Genomic DNA, 15,971 nt, shown 5'->3' with positions numbered 1-15,971 from the left:
TACTTTTTTATATATAGGAAGAAAACTGCGAGGAAAATGCGTTCGTCTACCATCCTCCTCACAGGGAACGTTCGCCACATAAGTGACTAGCACCCTTGGTTTTCAACCGAGGGGTCTTGGGTTCGAGTCCCAAGAACTCTCAATTTTATCCTCCTTCCTTCCTCGCACAAAAAGGGAAAGAAAATCAAAGACTTGGGAAGGCGTACAGAACAAGCTAGTGTACCAGTAATGAGACGTTGCCGAGTTTTAGAAAAAAGAAAGACATGCTCCTGTAGCTGGTTCGAATCCAAACCTAGACTATGACTATATATGGTGCTATGCTACTCTGCAAGTAATGAAACTGACATATCCAACGTTCGCTTCTCCTCTTCTCTACTTACTCTGCCTAGCATCAGAAGCTCTGGCCGCAGTAACCATGTCTGCTAGCTGCTCGTCCACCTGCTCTTCAGCAGGCAACAACCAGATATGCGCCAAGTCGCAACCCGTACCATCGTCTGTGGGTCTCATCACACCCTCGCCGGCATGTGCACCGCAGCCGATTGCTCATCGCAACCCGTTGCCGTTGGTGTGGTGCCATTGCTGCAAATCACGCAGAGTCATCCGTCGCGTCTCAACCACAATCCGCAACCCTGGCCGAGTCTTCTACAAATGCCCGAATCATGGGGTAATAATATGTTTAAGTGTTGTTCTGCTGCTTTTAGTTGCTGTTTTTTTAATAGTTTGGTTGATGATCTACCAATTTGATTCGTGCAGAAAAGGGAAGATTCGTGTGATTTGTATCTCTGGGAAGTTGCTTATGTGGGGGAATGCAACTACGCTGATTATTTGGTTAGCCGAGGAATCCCAATACCAGCAGGTTGGGGTGTTGGACAAGTAACTGAAGGAACGACAGAAGAGGAAGATGCAGAGCAGAAGCTTAAAGATGCAGTTCCTCTGATCATGGCCAAGCAACAGCTGCTGAACGGCCTTGACAACAATGAGGAGATGAAAGAGCTTGTGAAGATAATGGGCAAAATCGATGTGCTCTATAGGATGATTATCTCTTTATTAGCAGTGTATGTAGCACTCGTGATGTATTCAGTGGCTACGACATGAGCACTTTGCTGAAACTAGTAATGAATGAAACATGTGGAGCAGGCTGGGCGTAGTGTTGTGAACATCTAATGATTTCTATTAACGGAAATCAGGGGGTATCCCCTTTTGCTCATATAAATAAATAAATAGCAGAGGCCCTGTCGGGTCAGCTTTGTTCTCATTCGAAGACGTCGAGCAAATTGCAGTCCAACAACAAACTATGTCATCAAATTCAAGTTTCACATCCAGATATGAGTACAACTAAACAACAATGTCATCATGTTTTAGTTGTCATACAATCACCAAACACAAATCAGCATACATAACAAGTGATGTTCTCACAGAGAAATACTAAACAACATGTTCATCAGGTTTCAGTTGTCATAGCAAACACAAATTCACATAGTAGATAAAAAACGTCTTCTGACAGGCAAATACGACAAAAGCAATGTAATCATCATCCACAATAGCAGCGTCAACATCTTCGCCATGTGTATCAGTCTGAATCGTAATTCCCCATGGTGCCATCTTCTTCTTCGTCCTCAACGTCCTAGAACGTTGGCTTCTTCTTGATCAACTCTTGTATGTCCATAGCACGACAGGCAATCTTTTTGCTGGCGTCATTGACGTGATGGTTCTCAAAGATATTAGGAACATCTGTGTTATCTTGTACATCAAGAGCAGTGTAAGCATCATCTTGTTGTGCAACTTCATTAAACGAATTCCTCTGCTCAAACCTTTGCAATACTCTCCAGTCATCGCTACGTGCAAATGTGTCTTCCAGGAAAAATATCTGTGTTGCTTGATTTGCCAAAATAAAAGGCTCATTGGTCTGGTACGCCGCCTTGCACTACACCACAACACTTGTTTAGGGGCAATTAACCGCTGGGAGAAATACCAGTTTAAGGGCAAATAAACTGCCGGGACATTAGTGTCTGCCGGTACAAGTATGTTAGGGCAGGCAAACTGCCGGGAGAACTTGAGCGACAACAGCGCTCAAACTGCCGGTATAATTTAGGGCACACAGTCTGCCGGGACACCCAGAACCCGGCCCATATACTGCCGGGGACCGTCTTTGGCACGAGGCGGGCCTGAAGCCCACGCTAGCGAGAAAAAAGCGCGCGAGAATGACTAACATTTTGGCCTGACAAAGAAGTTAACGCGCACGCCGGCCCTTCACGACTTCACCACACCAGACCACTCCTTTCCCTAAAAAACCACTAGACCACTCCTTCCCCCAAATCCACGAACCCTAACCCATTGCAGCCGCCGCCGCCCCAAGCATCAGATCCCATAGCTGCTGCCTCCGCCGCCCCCAACCGCCACCGCCGTCCCCAACCACCGCGGCCACCGCCGCCAACGTCCCCAACCACCGCCGCCGCCATAGTCCCCATCACACTACGGCGACCTCTACCCGGAGCACGCCGTCGCCCCACACCATCGCAACTCCTCCGTCGCCCCAACCACACCCCACTGTTGTGCCCTCCACCAGGACCCCCATGAGCACCCAACAAAGTCAGAGCTCGAGCCATCGCCCCCAAGCACTTCATCGGCGACTATCGCTTCAGAGCCGTGCCGTCAACCCCAAGCACTCAGCCAGCGACCATCCTCCTCCGCTGTCGTCCCTCACCACCATCCTCCTCTGCAGACCTCCTCCCCTGAGCAGGCCCTCCGCACAAGCTCAACCGAGCACCAAGGAGGTCCTCAAGTGGCACCGCCTCCTTATTGAGCTCCTTTGCAGCTGCACCTTCTCCATCGGTGACACCTCCACTAGAGATTGGTATACTGTTCAAGCAAGTTTTTGTTGCTAATTTTTCCTTGTATCAATCTGTTGGGAGTCCTCTTGTACTTAAAATAGATGCAATTTATCTTGCTAATTTTTTGCTTGTACTGATCCGTTGGGAGTGTTTATGTACTTTATAGTTACTCAAATAAGCATTTTGCATTATTAGTGAAGAAACAACACCATGAGACAACCCACGGACCAAGAGCGCCCTTATATCATCGGTATCTACTGGAACATTAGTAACCACAGTAGTTAAAATATATGTGGTCGTGTCAACTGCAGTCTGTTGTAGATTTGATGTTTGCTCATTGTTCATATTAATGTCACATCAAACTGTGTAAAAGCATTAGCATGTTGCTTGCATTATTTAGTTTATCATGGTTGCACCCTTGATTTTGTCCTTCGATTTGTATCTTATTAATGTATTTGGTCCTCCTCTCCTTCAGGCAAGGCGCCTCCAGAATGTTGTCTCCTCTAGGTAGCGCCTCATCTACCTCCTAGCTTGAAGCAGTGCTGCCTCACATCCAGGGGCGGAGCCCAATGGGCCGACCCCGAGGCACAAGAATACGGGTATAATTTCATATTTACTAGTACATGTCATACTGAAAAAGGCTTGGGCATCAGGGTTGAGGTGAAGTGGTGCATCAGGGTCCACGATCGCAGCCGCATGACGGCCTACGCGCGCACACGTCCGCAGCCCACAGCCCACAATTGGGTCGTACGCTTAGTATGGCCTCTCCACGCCTGGCTATCCATTATCTGTGCGCAGCCACGCAGCGGTTTCCAATCCCCACTCCTCGCCGAAAAGTGGGAGCGGCCGATCGAGGCGACGCCATGCGCAGGAGTGGCCGTGTCGATCGATGCGACTACGCCGGCTTCATGAATCGATCTCGGCAAGAACATGATCTACTTTGTCCAATCGTTCGTCTACACTTCAGATTGCAGCCAATTCTAGTTCTGTCTGGGTAACGCCCTTGCCTCTTGTCTAATTCTTTTCAATAATTATTCTCAATCCTTGTAATTATTTGTATGAATTTGCAGTCAATAGATTCCAAAAAAGGCAAAGGATATATTCACTGCCTGGCATATATACATTTGTCCTTTCGTTTTCCTTTGCATAGTAAATGTTCTGGGCATCCCACATTTGGCTGCTACGACTCCATTTAAATCAATGGGTTTTGGCCGAACATAGGCATTGGAATTTGTAGTTGTCAAAATTTTCATGTCCCACGTGGAAGTTTGCTAGTCAAATTTACATATACCATGGGCATGTCCTTATTCAAAAGTAAAGCATTATCACAAGATCTCCGAAAGAATTGAATTGGGAAGAGGAGATCCATTTTGATAAGGGCAAAAGGAAATTGATAAAACATGAACATCCTAATTTGAAATATTCGGTAAGAAGAAAGTACTTGGCTAATGAACATTGCCAGCTAAGAGAAAATAATCTTTAAATATTTGAGAGTTTGGGACTAAAAATATTGGTTTCAAGAATTAAGAGCCCGGCTTGAATTTAGCTACTTAAATATTTTCATTTCACCATTCTTCTTTGTTCCACTGAAAAATTTAATTTTATTCTTTTTATATTGTAGGATATTCAATCTTAGTATGTGATGACGTATTTTGGAGTTTCGAAATGGAAGGCATCATTTTCAAGTAATTTTATTCGTTGTTTCCTTGTTATTCTAAGCATTTGAGGGCTATGTTTTGTATTTAATTAGTCTTCTATTATGTCAGGTATAAGTTATAAAACACACTTTTATTTACTATTGTCGTTACTTGAAATCTTACACCATGTTAAAGTGGTGCATCAGGGTAACATTTGCTCCAGCTCCGCCCCTGCTCACCTCTACTTCCTTGCCCAAGTAGTGCCATGTAGGTCCTTTGCTTCATCGCCAGAGCAGCACCACATCCTCTGCTTCTTAATCAACCGTGATTTTTATTTGCTATTCCCATGATATTCCTACTACTATTTTAGTGTTGGCATTTCATGAAATGAGATGTTTCAATTCACTATTTCTACTATGCTAGATTTTATTCTTGGTCTATATTGTATATCCCTTTACATGTACTAGATAAGAATGGTATGCATTTTGCTACTAGATATTCACCATTAATAGACGTACACTTTCTTTCGTATGTTAGGCAATTATAGTGAAACTGGTCAAGAATGGACAAGAGTTGGATGGATAAAGCTAGAAACACACAAGCATATATTGACGGGGATATCGGCATGAAGATGGACATGAAGGTGGATGTGGACATGAAGGGGAATATGGGGGTGGATATGAAGCATGTGAGCTTTTGTTCTTCAGATTGAATTTACCAATGACTATCATGGCTAGTTGCTTAAAAAGCCTTCTTTCTATCCTATCCTATATATGCAGTTGGAAGTGGACAAGCCCATGGCGAAAGCAGGAATGCAACCACAAGCAAGCTGAGGAGGTAATATCCATGTTTCCAAGAATTTTTCATGCCCTCAACTCTGTAAATATTTCCTATAGTACAGTACTGAAGTTTACAAAATATTGTTCCTGGTTGCGTACCTTTTATGAAATATTTCATATAGGAAATAGTACAGTACTGATGTTTTTCAGTACTATATAAATGTATTTCAGTATTGTACTATAGGAAATATTTTAGTACTTACGAGTTTAAATGACAACCAGATTCTAAACTCCACTACTGTTACAGTACTGAAGCAACCTGTACTCTGGAAAGTACCGAAGTTTACAAAATGAAAATTTTCATGCCCTCAACTCTGTACAGTACTGATTTTTGGCAGATTCTAATTTGTTAATATCTAGCTATACTGGCAGCTCCTTGCTCTTCCTACTCTGGCAAATTTTTCCTGGTTGCGTTTTTTTTCGTGTGACAAAACAGATTCTTTATGATGGGTATTGCTGCTGCATTTCCTGAAGTATTTGGATTGACGTGTCCCCTCCCCTGCCTATTTGTACTTCTCAGTGTACTATGTACGTACAGTATACATTCATGCCTATTTGTATGGAGTTTTGCCTATTTGTTCAATATATAGTACTGCATAGAGTTTTGCCTATTTGTACAGAGTCCAACAATCTGTTGTATATAGTACTGTATAGAGTTTTAGTCATAGCTTTCACTATTAAGTTCTAATTTGTTTTGAACTGAGCAGGTTTTGCACTAGCGGTGCAAAACTGCTAAGTATATGAATTTGTGCAAATTTGTTTAACATTTCTAAACATACATGCTAGTTTCACCAAAAAGTTGGGACTACCCAGCTTGTACGTGGCTTCACCACTCATTGTACAAGTTCTTGTTTTGCTTATTTGCGCATGGAAGATTTCTGTATGTGCACTTCAAACAATTCCTGCTTGATCATTGCTTGATGTGATGATGAAGTGCTGTACATTTACAATAATTCTATTTTTGTCGAGTAGTTAAACTGCCGCATGTTGTTACTTAAAAAATCTGAAACGAGAGCTACATTTCGAATTTCCTATCTGTTGCAGGTTTACTATAGATGTTGACGGAGATTAGGAAGATCTTGAAGACGCTGATGATTTGGAAAACCTATGATTAAGTTGCTGAGTGGTTATGTAATATGCTTTGTTTGTTGAACCTGGACACTTGCTCTGCTCATTTTGCTGGTTAAGCCACTATATGCTCATTTTGGTTGTGGCACCCCCAGAAACATATGTACTTTCTCCTTTTGTGGCAATACTTCAGTTTGGTTGTGGCACATTTAACATATATGTACTGTACCTTTTGTGGCAGAACCTCCTTATGTATATATGGATATTATGTTTATCTGATGATGTTTAAGGTTTTCTGGACGAGGCCTATATGTTACTCTGATTGAAGTGTATGGATGAGATGTATGTGCTACTGTGATTAATGTGTATGTATAAATTATGTAATATTTCATGATTGTTTGAAGATAATGAATGGATATTATATTTGGGATGCCTAGATTAATTTGGTAGTGAAATGTACCTGCTGGCATAAATGCTGCCAGGTGAAAAGGCTTCTGCAGGCAAATGGACTGCCGGTAATTGAAATTTCATGTGTTTTGACAAATCTGCCGGGAGAAAACATACTGCCGGGAAATAGAAGGGCAAGGGCAGAAAAACTGCCAGGAAGAGTTTATCTGCCGGGAGAAGTAATCCCCGGCAGCCGTTCTCGTGGCAGTTCTATCTGCCGGGAGAAATGTTCTCCCGGCAGTTTGCCTGCCCTTTAAAGTGATTTCTCCCGGCAGATTACATGCCATTGCATCAGTGTTGTGGTGTAGTGTTGACATTGATGGATTTGAAATAATCATCAGCTCTGGGTTTTGTGATCCTGGAAAACAGGTTATACCAATGACAGCACAACAAAACCACACACCGATGATCCTTGAAACTGGAGATATACTACAACTGAATAATGTCTGTTATGTTAGCATACATTTCAGTTGTCTCTTTGTCGTATGTATCCGTGCTCATAATGGCACTGTTTTGTGTCTTCCTGCCTTCGCCTCGTGCAAGGGTGCTGTAGCGCACATCTCCAACAACGCAAGATTCATAATGTCCTACCCGAGTATCAGGACCCATTTCTAGTGAGTAAAGGGCATCATCAACTGCCTGCCCATCCTCCCACATCTTAACCTATGGTTAGAAAATAGACAAGCTGATCATCTTATGTGCTCAATATATTAAAAAACTGACAGTGTACTTCAAAAGCTTACATGGTTCTTGAACCATTTCGCAAATCCTTCCATAACCAGTTTGTCAATGTTTCTTGGATTTTGCGGCAGTAATTCCTCTTTGTAGATGCTGCACAACATACTGATCGCGTCAAACATCTAAATATATAAGAATGTGCTGCAAGTTTAGTAGATTACGATGTATAAGCTGTAGTACTGCACTTACTTGAGATAAGGTAGTATCTCAGGACAGTTATTCAACACATACCAAACCATTTTGTCCAAATCTTTAGGTTTGTCCTCTTGTCGACTCTTCCCTGTAACTCGAACAGAATAATTAAAAACATTGAGCCCGGGATTGTCTTCACCCACCTCTTTGCTAAGCTGATCAGCTGTTTCAATGTATTTTGAGCAGAATGTCAATGCTTCTGTAGCAATGTAGGCCTCTGCAATGGAACCCTTGGGTCTAGCTCTGTTCCTAACATAGCCCTTGAAAGGGCCTAGCCGCCTTTCAATAGGGTACATCCATCCATACTGTACTGGACCTCTAAGTAGTGCCTCATCAGGTAGATGAACAGCCAAATGCACCATCACATCAAAGAAGGCTGGAGGATATATCTTCTCAAGGTCGCATAGGATAGTTGGTATATTGTCTCTAAGACGCTCCAAAGCATCTATCCTGATATTCCTACTACAGAGTTCCCTGAAGAATTGTCCCAACTCTGCAACTGCTCTATATAAGTCAGGGCGGCCCAATCCTCTAAGGATAATAGGTAAAACCCTTTAAAGTAGGACGTGGCAGTCATGAGTTTTCAACCCTTGTACCTTGTTTCCATCTGCACTGACTCTCCTTTCAGGGTTGGAAGCAAATCCATGTGGGAATCTCACACGTGACAGGACCTCACAGAATTCTTTTCTTTTTACCTTGTCCAAGACGTACACAACTGGTGCCATATCCCGTGTTTTACCTTCATCTTGCACCTGCAAATCCTTTCTGATACCCAGGTGTGTCAAATCAATCCTAGATTTTAAGGTATCTTTCGTCTTGCCTTCAATATTAAGAAGTGTGCCGATAATGCTGTCACATATATTTTTCTCGATGTGCATCACATCAAGATTATGCCTTCGATCCAAATCTTTCCAATACTCCAAGTCCCACAAAGTGGACCTGCGGGTAAACAATAATCTCTCTTCTACCCTGCCACGCTTCCTTTTCCCGCTATACCAGGATGGTTTCCTAGTGTAATATGTCTGACCTTCTCTAATTCCACTTGCAACTCATCGACGGTGAGCCTCTTTGGCGCATCACGGTTTTCATGCTTTGCATTGAACACATGTCTTCGGTATTTTCTAGGATGCGGCTTGTCCTTGGCAAGGAAACGGCGGTGTCCAATGTAACAGATCTTGCTAAGTATTGCGTATGACAGCGGATTCCCGTCACAGCAAACACATGCATTGTAACCATGTGTCGTTCGCCCTGACATAGTGCCCAAAGCCGGATAATCATGGATGCACCAAATTATAACAGCACGCAGAAAGAAATCAGCTGGTGGGCTGCTATATAGGTCTCGAGTGAGAACACCCTTCCATAGCTGTTGAAGTTCCTCCACAAGAGGCTCCATGAACAAATCAAAATCCTTTCCAGGACTTTTTGGACCTGGGATGAGCAAGGCCATCATGTAGTTTGATTCTTCGGTGCAGACATTTGGAGGCATGTTGTAAGGGATAACAAGCACTGGCCACATGCTATATGTGGCGCTCTGGTGGCCAAATGGGTTAAATCCATCTGAAGCTAAGCCAAGTCTAATGTTTCTCGGGTCAGCAGCAAACTCTTTGTGTTTCTCATTGAAGCTTTTCCACTCACTACCATGAGATGGATGGCTCATTACATTCTGATCTCTGTACTCCTGGTTCCTAGAATGCCACGGTACATCCTCTCTTGTTTCAACATCATGAAACAACCTCTGCAATCTTGGTGTAATTGGAAAATGTCTCAGAACATTATGAGGAATCCTCTTCACAGCATCGCCATCTATCCATCTTGATGATTTGCATTTCGGGCATTCACTTACGTTGGCATAATCCTTCCGGAATAGAACACAATTATTCTTACAAACATGGATCATATCATATCCAATTCCAACTGCACGAAGGAAATTCTTCATTTTACTGTAGGTGTGTGGCAGCTCAGACGCATCTGGGAAAGATTCGCTGAAAGCAGCCAACATCGCATCGAATGATTTGTTGGTCATTCGCTCAGATGTCTTCACCTGAAGAAAGGTGACCATAGCTGAGAATACTGACAGCTTATTTCCTGGGGTGACAACAACGTTGCATTGTTCCAACATGCGGGCCCACCGTTTTTCTTCTGCAGGTGAAAGTTCACGGAATGCACGAGCATTTCGTAGCATTGTTTCAATGTTGGTCAAACTCACTGGCTCCGCCACCACCACCTCCTCCTCCTCTTCCACCTGAGCATCAGGCAGATCAAGATGGTGATCTGCTGCTTCCACGTAGTCAATAACATTGACGTTCATAGCTTCACCATGATGAACCCACCTAGTATATGTGACCGACATCCCATACAAGTGTAGATGATTTTGCACAGTTGACTGGGGTCTTGTAACTGAATTCATACAACTGCTACACGGGCAGAGCACATCTGATTTCGGACCACCGTACTCAGCTCTGATAAAGTTCATGAAGTTTTCAACCTCCTCGACATATGCAGCGGAGAATCTTCGAGCAGAAGTTATCCAAGTCCTGTCCATCTGTTAGACATACAAATTAGTTCTTCTACTAGACATTACATGAAAAACATATATGTTTTTTTATGAAGTCCAGAAAAAAAATACCTAGGTCGATATCTAAAGCTATGGTAAGATATTTGGACGAGCAGATCTAAGTAACGAAATATATGTAAAGCTAATTCAGCAAATAGATTTGAGTGCCAAATTATGGCAGGCTGTTTCAGCAGTCAATGAGGCCGAGCACACAGCCATCGAACTATCGAAGGCCATCACAGCAACAAATATTGTGTATAAAATGGTGTAGAGCTATTTCAGCTAACAGATTGGCTACTAGACCATGGCAATCTACGTCACAATAAATATATGGCAGGATATTTTATCAACTACTCGGCCTTGGCATGCCATCTCAGCTAAGCAGATTGAGTGCAGAACAGGGCAAGGAAGCTTCATAAGCAGAGCATATTGACAGTAAACTACTTCGGCAAACAGTGAGATTAACAGCGTCTATCAGCTAACATTCAACGCTACACCGACATAAACGGGGCCTCAGTCTAGAATGCGCGTACCGTGGGAGAATCTGACCGCCGTGCATCTCCACACGAACGTCGCTAGAGGTGGCGACGCTGACCGCCGTGCACCTCCACAAGAACGTAGCCAGAGGTGGCGGCGCGGCTAGAGGACGGCAGCCTACGAGAGCGTACTATGGGAGCGAGAGGATCGTCGAACCGCGGCGCCGACGTATCGGCGCGGCAGGGAGGGCGTCTTTGGCGGAGCGAATGTAGTGGAGGGGGACAGGGGGGAGGGTGTTTGGGGAATATTATTGGCTAGTTGGCCGAAGGGCGGTTGAATCGGATTTGGGGGGAATTTTTGGGTGTGGGGGGGGGAGGATTTTCGCGCGGTGGGCGGGGGAAGTTTGGCGCATGGTCGGTTTCTCCAAGTGCAGTCCCACGTGTCAGTGAAGAGGCAAGCCGAAGCGCGTTCCGTTTGCGTGAGCCATGTGTAAGACCGAACGTGTGTGGGGTGCAATGCGACCGCGACAGGAGTGCTGTGAGTGTACCACATTTTTTCCTTTTAAACTAGGTGCTTCGCCCCCTCAAAAAAAATTTGTTGCTTCGCGCGATCCATCGATACTACTGCTAGTAATCCGGTAATCCCGACTAAAACGGCGCGGCCGGGTCTTTTCCCGCGCGATATGCTAGGAGGTTGGCTTAGTTCGGTTTTTTAGGACGAGTAATGCAACACCTATGTAATCCCAGTTACGTAATTAACACAATGTGAAATGTGTGAGCTGTTGATTGTAGATTGGGGGGAGGGAGGGGCCCACCACCATGAAAATCAGGGGAGGAGAGAGAGAGGCAATTTACGTTAACCCTTTCGTAGGTTCCCGTAGATGTAGAAATATGTGTCCAATCCTACAATATAGGCCGTCCAATCTATATTTAACGGATAGGAAGGAAACTATGAAAATTTACCCGCACTCCTCTCCACATTTGCAGATAAGGATTTCCCTCGTTCATCCTTTTGTCCCACAAGATCTTGTTCTTCCGTGCAACGCACGGGCATCTTGCTAGTACTCCTACAATATGTATATTATTGTGAAAGTTATGTCACAGACCTAGATTAATTGTGTGCAATAGTTGGATTTGCATCGATGCATCATGGAAATCTTTCCTTAAACCTGAAATGGGGATTAACAAACCCTAGCACTCCTTTGAAAACTAGGATCAACCAAAAGAATATTTTTCAATGAACCCAAAAATGCCATAATTAATGTTTGATAATTTTGGCAAGGGCTTTGATCCAAGCCAAAAATAGTGAACATTTTTAGGGAATTATTTGGGCTTTGAATTAATCCACTAATGTATTTGAGTTGGAGCAAATAAATCCTATAAATATTTTTATTGCTCCAATAATTCTGAAACTTTTTGTGGGGCTTTGGGCTAGTCCATATTGCATCCACAAATAATTTCAGAAGCAACAAAAATGGTTTAGTATTATTACTAAATCAAAACAGAGCAAAATAAATAGAAAACAGAAACTAAATATAAAAGGGAGAGAGAGAATGGCCAGAGGCCACTTACCTGGACTGGGCCGGCCCATCTGGCCGTGCCAGTCATCACCTACCTCTGCCAGTAGGCAGAGGAGGGAGACAGCGCACGCACGCGCGAGGTGCCACGCCTCCTCCCTGCTCGCCTGCCTCACCGGATGCCTCGAAGCCCCTCCTCGACGCCACGCGACCCTGGACCCTCTCTCACTATCCCTCGAGCTCTCTCCTCTCCCCTGGTGCTCCCTCTCCCGTTTGCCCGAGCACGTCCGCCGCCGCCGCTTGTTGCTGCCGCAGCCACCGCCTCCCCCTCGCTTCTCCGACGTGCCCACGAGCTTCGCCTCGACTCCGTCTTCCTCCCCACCGATCCGCGCCTCGCCGGAGGCCCTGCATCGTCGTCATCTTCATCATCTTCGTCGTCGGTCGCCGGAGATCCCCCTCGCCGCTGCGCTCGCTCCGGTGCATCCCCGAGCCCGCTAACCATCCCTACGGATCCGCCGTGAGCTCCTCCTTCTTTTTCCCCTGTCCCCTCACCTCCGCACGTTCTCTAGCCCCGATCCCCAACCATGATCGAAGCATCTCGCCGCCGGCCATGGCGTGGCCACAGCCGCGCGAGCTCGCAACCGAGCGCTTCACCGCACTCGCCGCGTATCCAGGATCCCGCAGCACCGCTCCGCACCTCCTGCCGTGCCTCCTAGCGACGACCCCGAGCTCGCCCGAGCTCCGGCAGCGGCCAACGTCGTCGCCGGTGTCTTTTCCGACCATCCCGAGCCCAAACACCACCACTACTCGACGCGGCAGCCCCCCAGCTTCATGTAGATGCTCCCCGCGCGCCAACTAGGGCCCTGCAGTGAAATCTCAACTTCCTCCACCGCGGATTTGGTCGCCGGCGGCTAAACATCAGCAGCTGACGTGGTCGTCATTAGCTTGAGGCTAATTAGCGTGTTAATCTCGCCCTGTGCCACTGACAGACCGGCCCCACCCACCCCTAGTTAACCTCGGGGTAAACCCCTGTTAAACTTTAACCTAACCAATGTGGACCCCACACGTCAGTTGACCCGCTGACGTCACCGTTGACTGGTCCCACCTATCTATGACTCGAGCCAGCACTGTGAGACTGACCAGTGGGACCCACTGGTTAGGTTTGACCTGGACCCGTTCTGTTGACCTGCTGAGGTCAGCATCACGCAGTGCTGACGCAATAAGCTATTTTTTGGGTTTAATTTAATCCAGGAAATTCCAGAAAATGTTTTAAACTTCTAAAAATCATATAAAATCAACCGTAACTCCAAATGAAATAAGTTATATATGAAAAATTATCAGAAAAATCCAAAGAATCTGAATATGGTATTTTCATGCATGTTTGAACAAGTTAACCTCACTGAATAGGAAAAATCATGATTATGGAATAAGTGGTAATTGGTTTTGGAGTTGGAATTTGCTATAGGTTTGAATTCCACTTCAATGAATATGACTAACTATTGCACTAGGTCAATTCAGTACCTTAATATGACATATCATTCATATGTATGTGAATTGCATTGATTGCGGTTCATTTTGTGTTTGCCGGTGGTTGTTCCCTCTCGGTAGACGTTCATTCCGACGATGAGTTCGATGACACCGATGAAGAGTTATATCATCTTCAGAAGTGCCAGGCAAGCAAAACCCCCTTGTTCATTCCGATACAATCCCACTCTCTCGCTCCTGCTCTCTTTTACTGCACTAGGACAACAATGATTCAACTATTACATGTTGAGGTAGCTGAACCCCTTCCCTCTGCATGACCTGTCATTGCCACAGTAAATAGATGAAACCCACTAGCATGAGTAGGATTTGTTTGAGCCCTGATGTGCCTACTCATTCATGCTTGTTGTCATGCCTGCTACTGCTTAGAGTTGAGTCAGGTTAGATTCATCGGGAATGAATTGGAACGTGGTGAACATGTCCTACTGTTGAGATCTAAGTGTGTGAACACGATTTGGTAAAGGTAGCGGTGAGAGGCCATGTAGGAGTACATGGTGGGTTGTCTCATTGCAGCCGTCCTCAGGAACTGAGTTCTGTGTTTGTGATCCATGAACAGTTAGTACCACACATTGGGTTCCGGTAACTCGACCCCTCTCGACTTATTAATCAACTCGACCTCTGTCCAGGAGTTGCAACTAGTTTCTGGTGTTTATAGGTAGTGTTAGTAGTCTACCAAGTGGCACCCGGTTCAGGTGGGCTTGGGACAGACTAGGCACAGTGGCACGGTGTACCAAGTGGCACCCAGATGGTGGGCTTGGGAACCCTGCACACATCATTTGGGGCCGTGAGCGACACCCCGGCCGGATCTCCTTGCGGATGGAACCCGAATAGGCGATAAACCTGGACTAGAGACTTGTTGGTTAGTCAGGTCATGGCCGACTCCCTCGCTAGGCTTCCGCTTGAAGGTTGCCGAGATACACGATGTGTACATGGTGGTAAGTGGCAAGAGCGTGTGTGAAGAAGTACACCCCTGCAGGGTTATCATTATCTATTCGAATAGCCGGATTCCTCGGATATGGAAACTTGTACCCCTTTCATAGTTCATAGACAAGTGAAAGTGGATACTCTAACATACGCCAGATAAGCGTGAGTGCTATGGATGGCCTTCTCGTAGGGAGACGGGAGCGGATCCATAGTGGTGTATTGATATGGTGAATATGTGGACTCGTGTGCGCCACCTCAAAAGAGTTACTTGCAGTCGTAGTTCAGGATAGGCACTGAGTCAAAGCTGGCTTGCTGCAGTCAAACTCCACCACCCCTTTGTTGATACCGATACATATGTAGTTAGTTATGATGTAAGTCTGACTGGGTACATTTGTACTCACGTTTGCTTATTTTATGTTTTTGCAGAGAGACTTCAGTCTCGCTAGTAGTTCTATGTGGACTTCGACGTTTAGCTTGATACCTCAGTTACTATCTTGTGCCCTCGACAGGATCTTGTAGATAGTCAGGTTTCTCAGTCTTTTTCATTTGTAGATGTCTGTACTCAGACATGTCAAGCTTCCGCGTGTGCTTTGACTTGTATGCTCTGAATGTTGGGTCATGAGACCCATGTTTGTAATATCTCGCTCCTCGGAGCCTAATGAATAAATACTTTGAGTCGTAGAGTTATGTTGTGATGCCATGTTGTATTTACACATATCGAGCATATTGTGTGTATGATTGAAATGCTTGGTATGTGTGGGATCCGACAATCTAGTTGTTCATCCTTGGTAGCCTCTCTTATGGAGAAATGTAGTCTTGTGCTTCCATGAGTCATAGTAGTCCGCTACAGCCCAGTTCACCGGAGTCCTGCTAGCCCAGCACTACTGCTCCGGAACACTTGACTGGCCGGCATGTGATTCACTTCATTCCTGTGTCTGTCCCTTCGGGGAAATGTCACGCGGTGACATCCGGAGTCCTTCCTAGCCTGCTACAGCCCGGTTCACCGGAGTCCTGTTAGCCCAGTGCTACAGCCCGGATTCGCACGCTGCTGACCGACATGCTCGTAAGTTAGTGCCACTTTGGGTTCACGACTAGTCATGTCGGCCTAAGTTCTCCGTCATATGGATGCTAGCGACACCATCATATACGTGAGCCAAAAGGCGCAAACGGTCCCGGGCCATGGTAAGGCGACACCCGTGGGAATAC

The 15,971-nt window shown here is 45.3% G+C and overlaps 1 long non-coding RNA gene across 4 annotated transcripts; it reads left to right on the top strand.

The window, feature by feature from the left end:
* The first annotated feature begins 2,273 nt into the window (after positions 1-2,273).
* On the top strand, positions 2,274-6,671 carry LOC125531615 (uncharacterized). Of its 4 annotated transcripts, none has more exons than XR_015609925.1 (7): positions 2,274-2,854; positions 3,307-3,338; positions 3,485-3,825; positions 4,453-4,516; positions 5,006-5,156; positions 5,248-5,305; positions 6,352-6,671. It is a non-coding gene; the product is annotated as an uncharacterized LOC125531615 (long non-coding RNA). The 4 variants fall into 4 exon arrangements; XR_007293372.2 differs by having other exon boundaries at positions 3,307-3,430; positions 3,509-3,825; XR_007293368.2 differs by having other exon boundaries at positions 3,307-3,825.
* Positions 6,672-15,971: the final 9,300 nt, after the last annotated feature.

This window comes from Triticum urartu, chromosome 1A (genome assembly GCF_056163025.1).
Source record: "Triticum urartu cultivar PI428250 chromosome 1A, HENAU_Tu73, whole genome shotgun sequence".
Lineage (NCBI taxonomy): Eukaryota > Viridiplantae > Streptophyta > Magnoliopsida > Poales > Poaceae > Triticum > Triticum urartu.
This window is presented reverse-complemented; position numbering and strand designations above follow the sequence as displayed.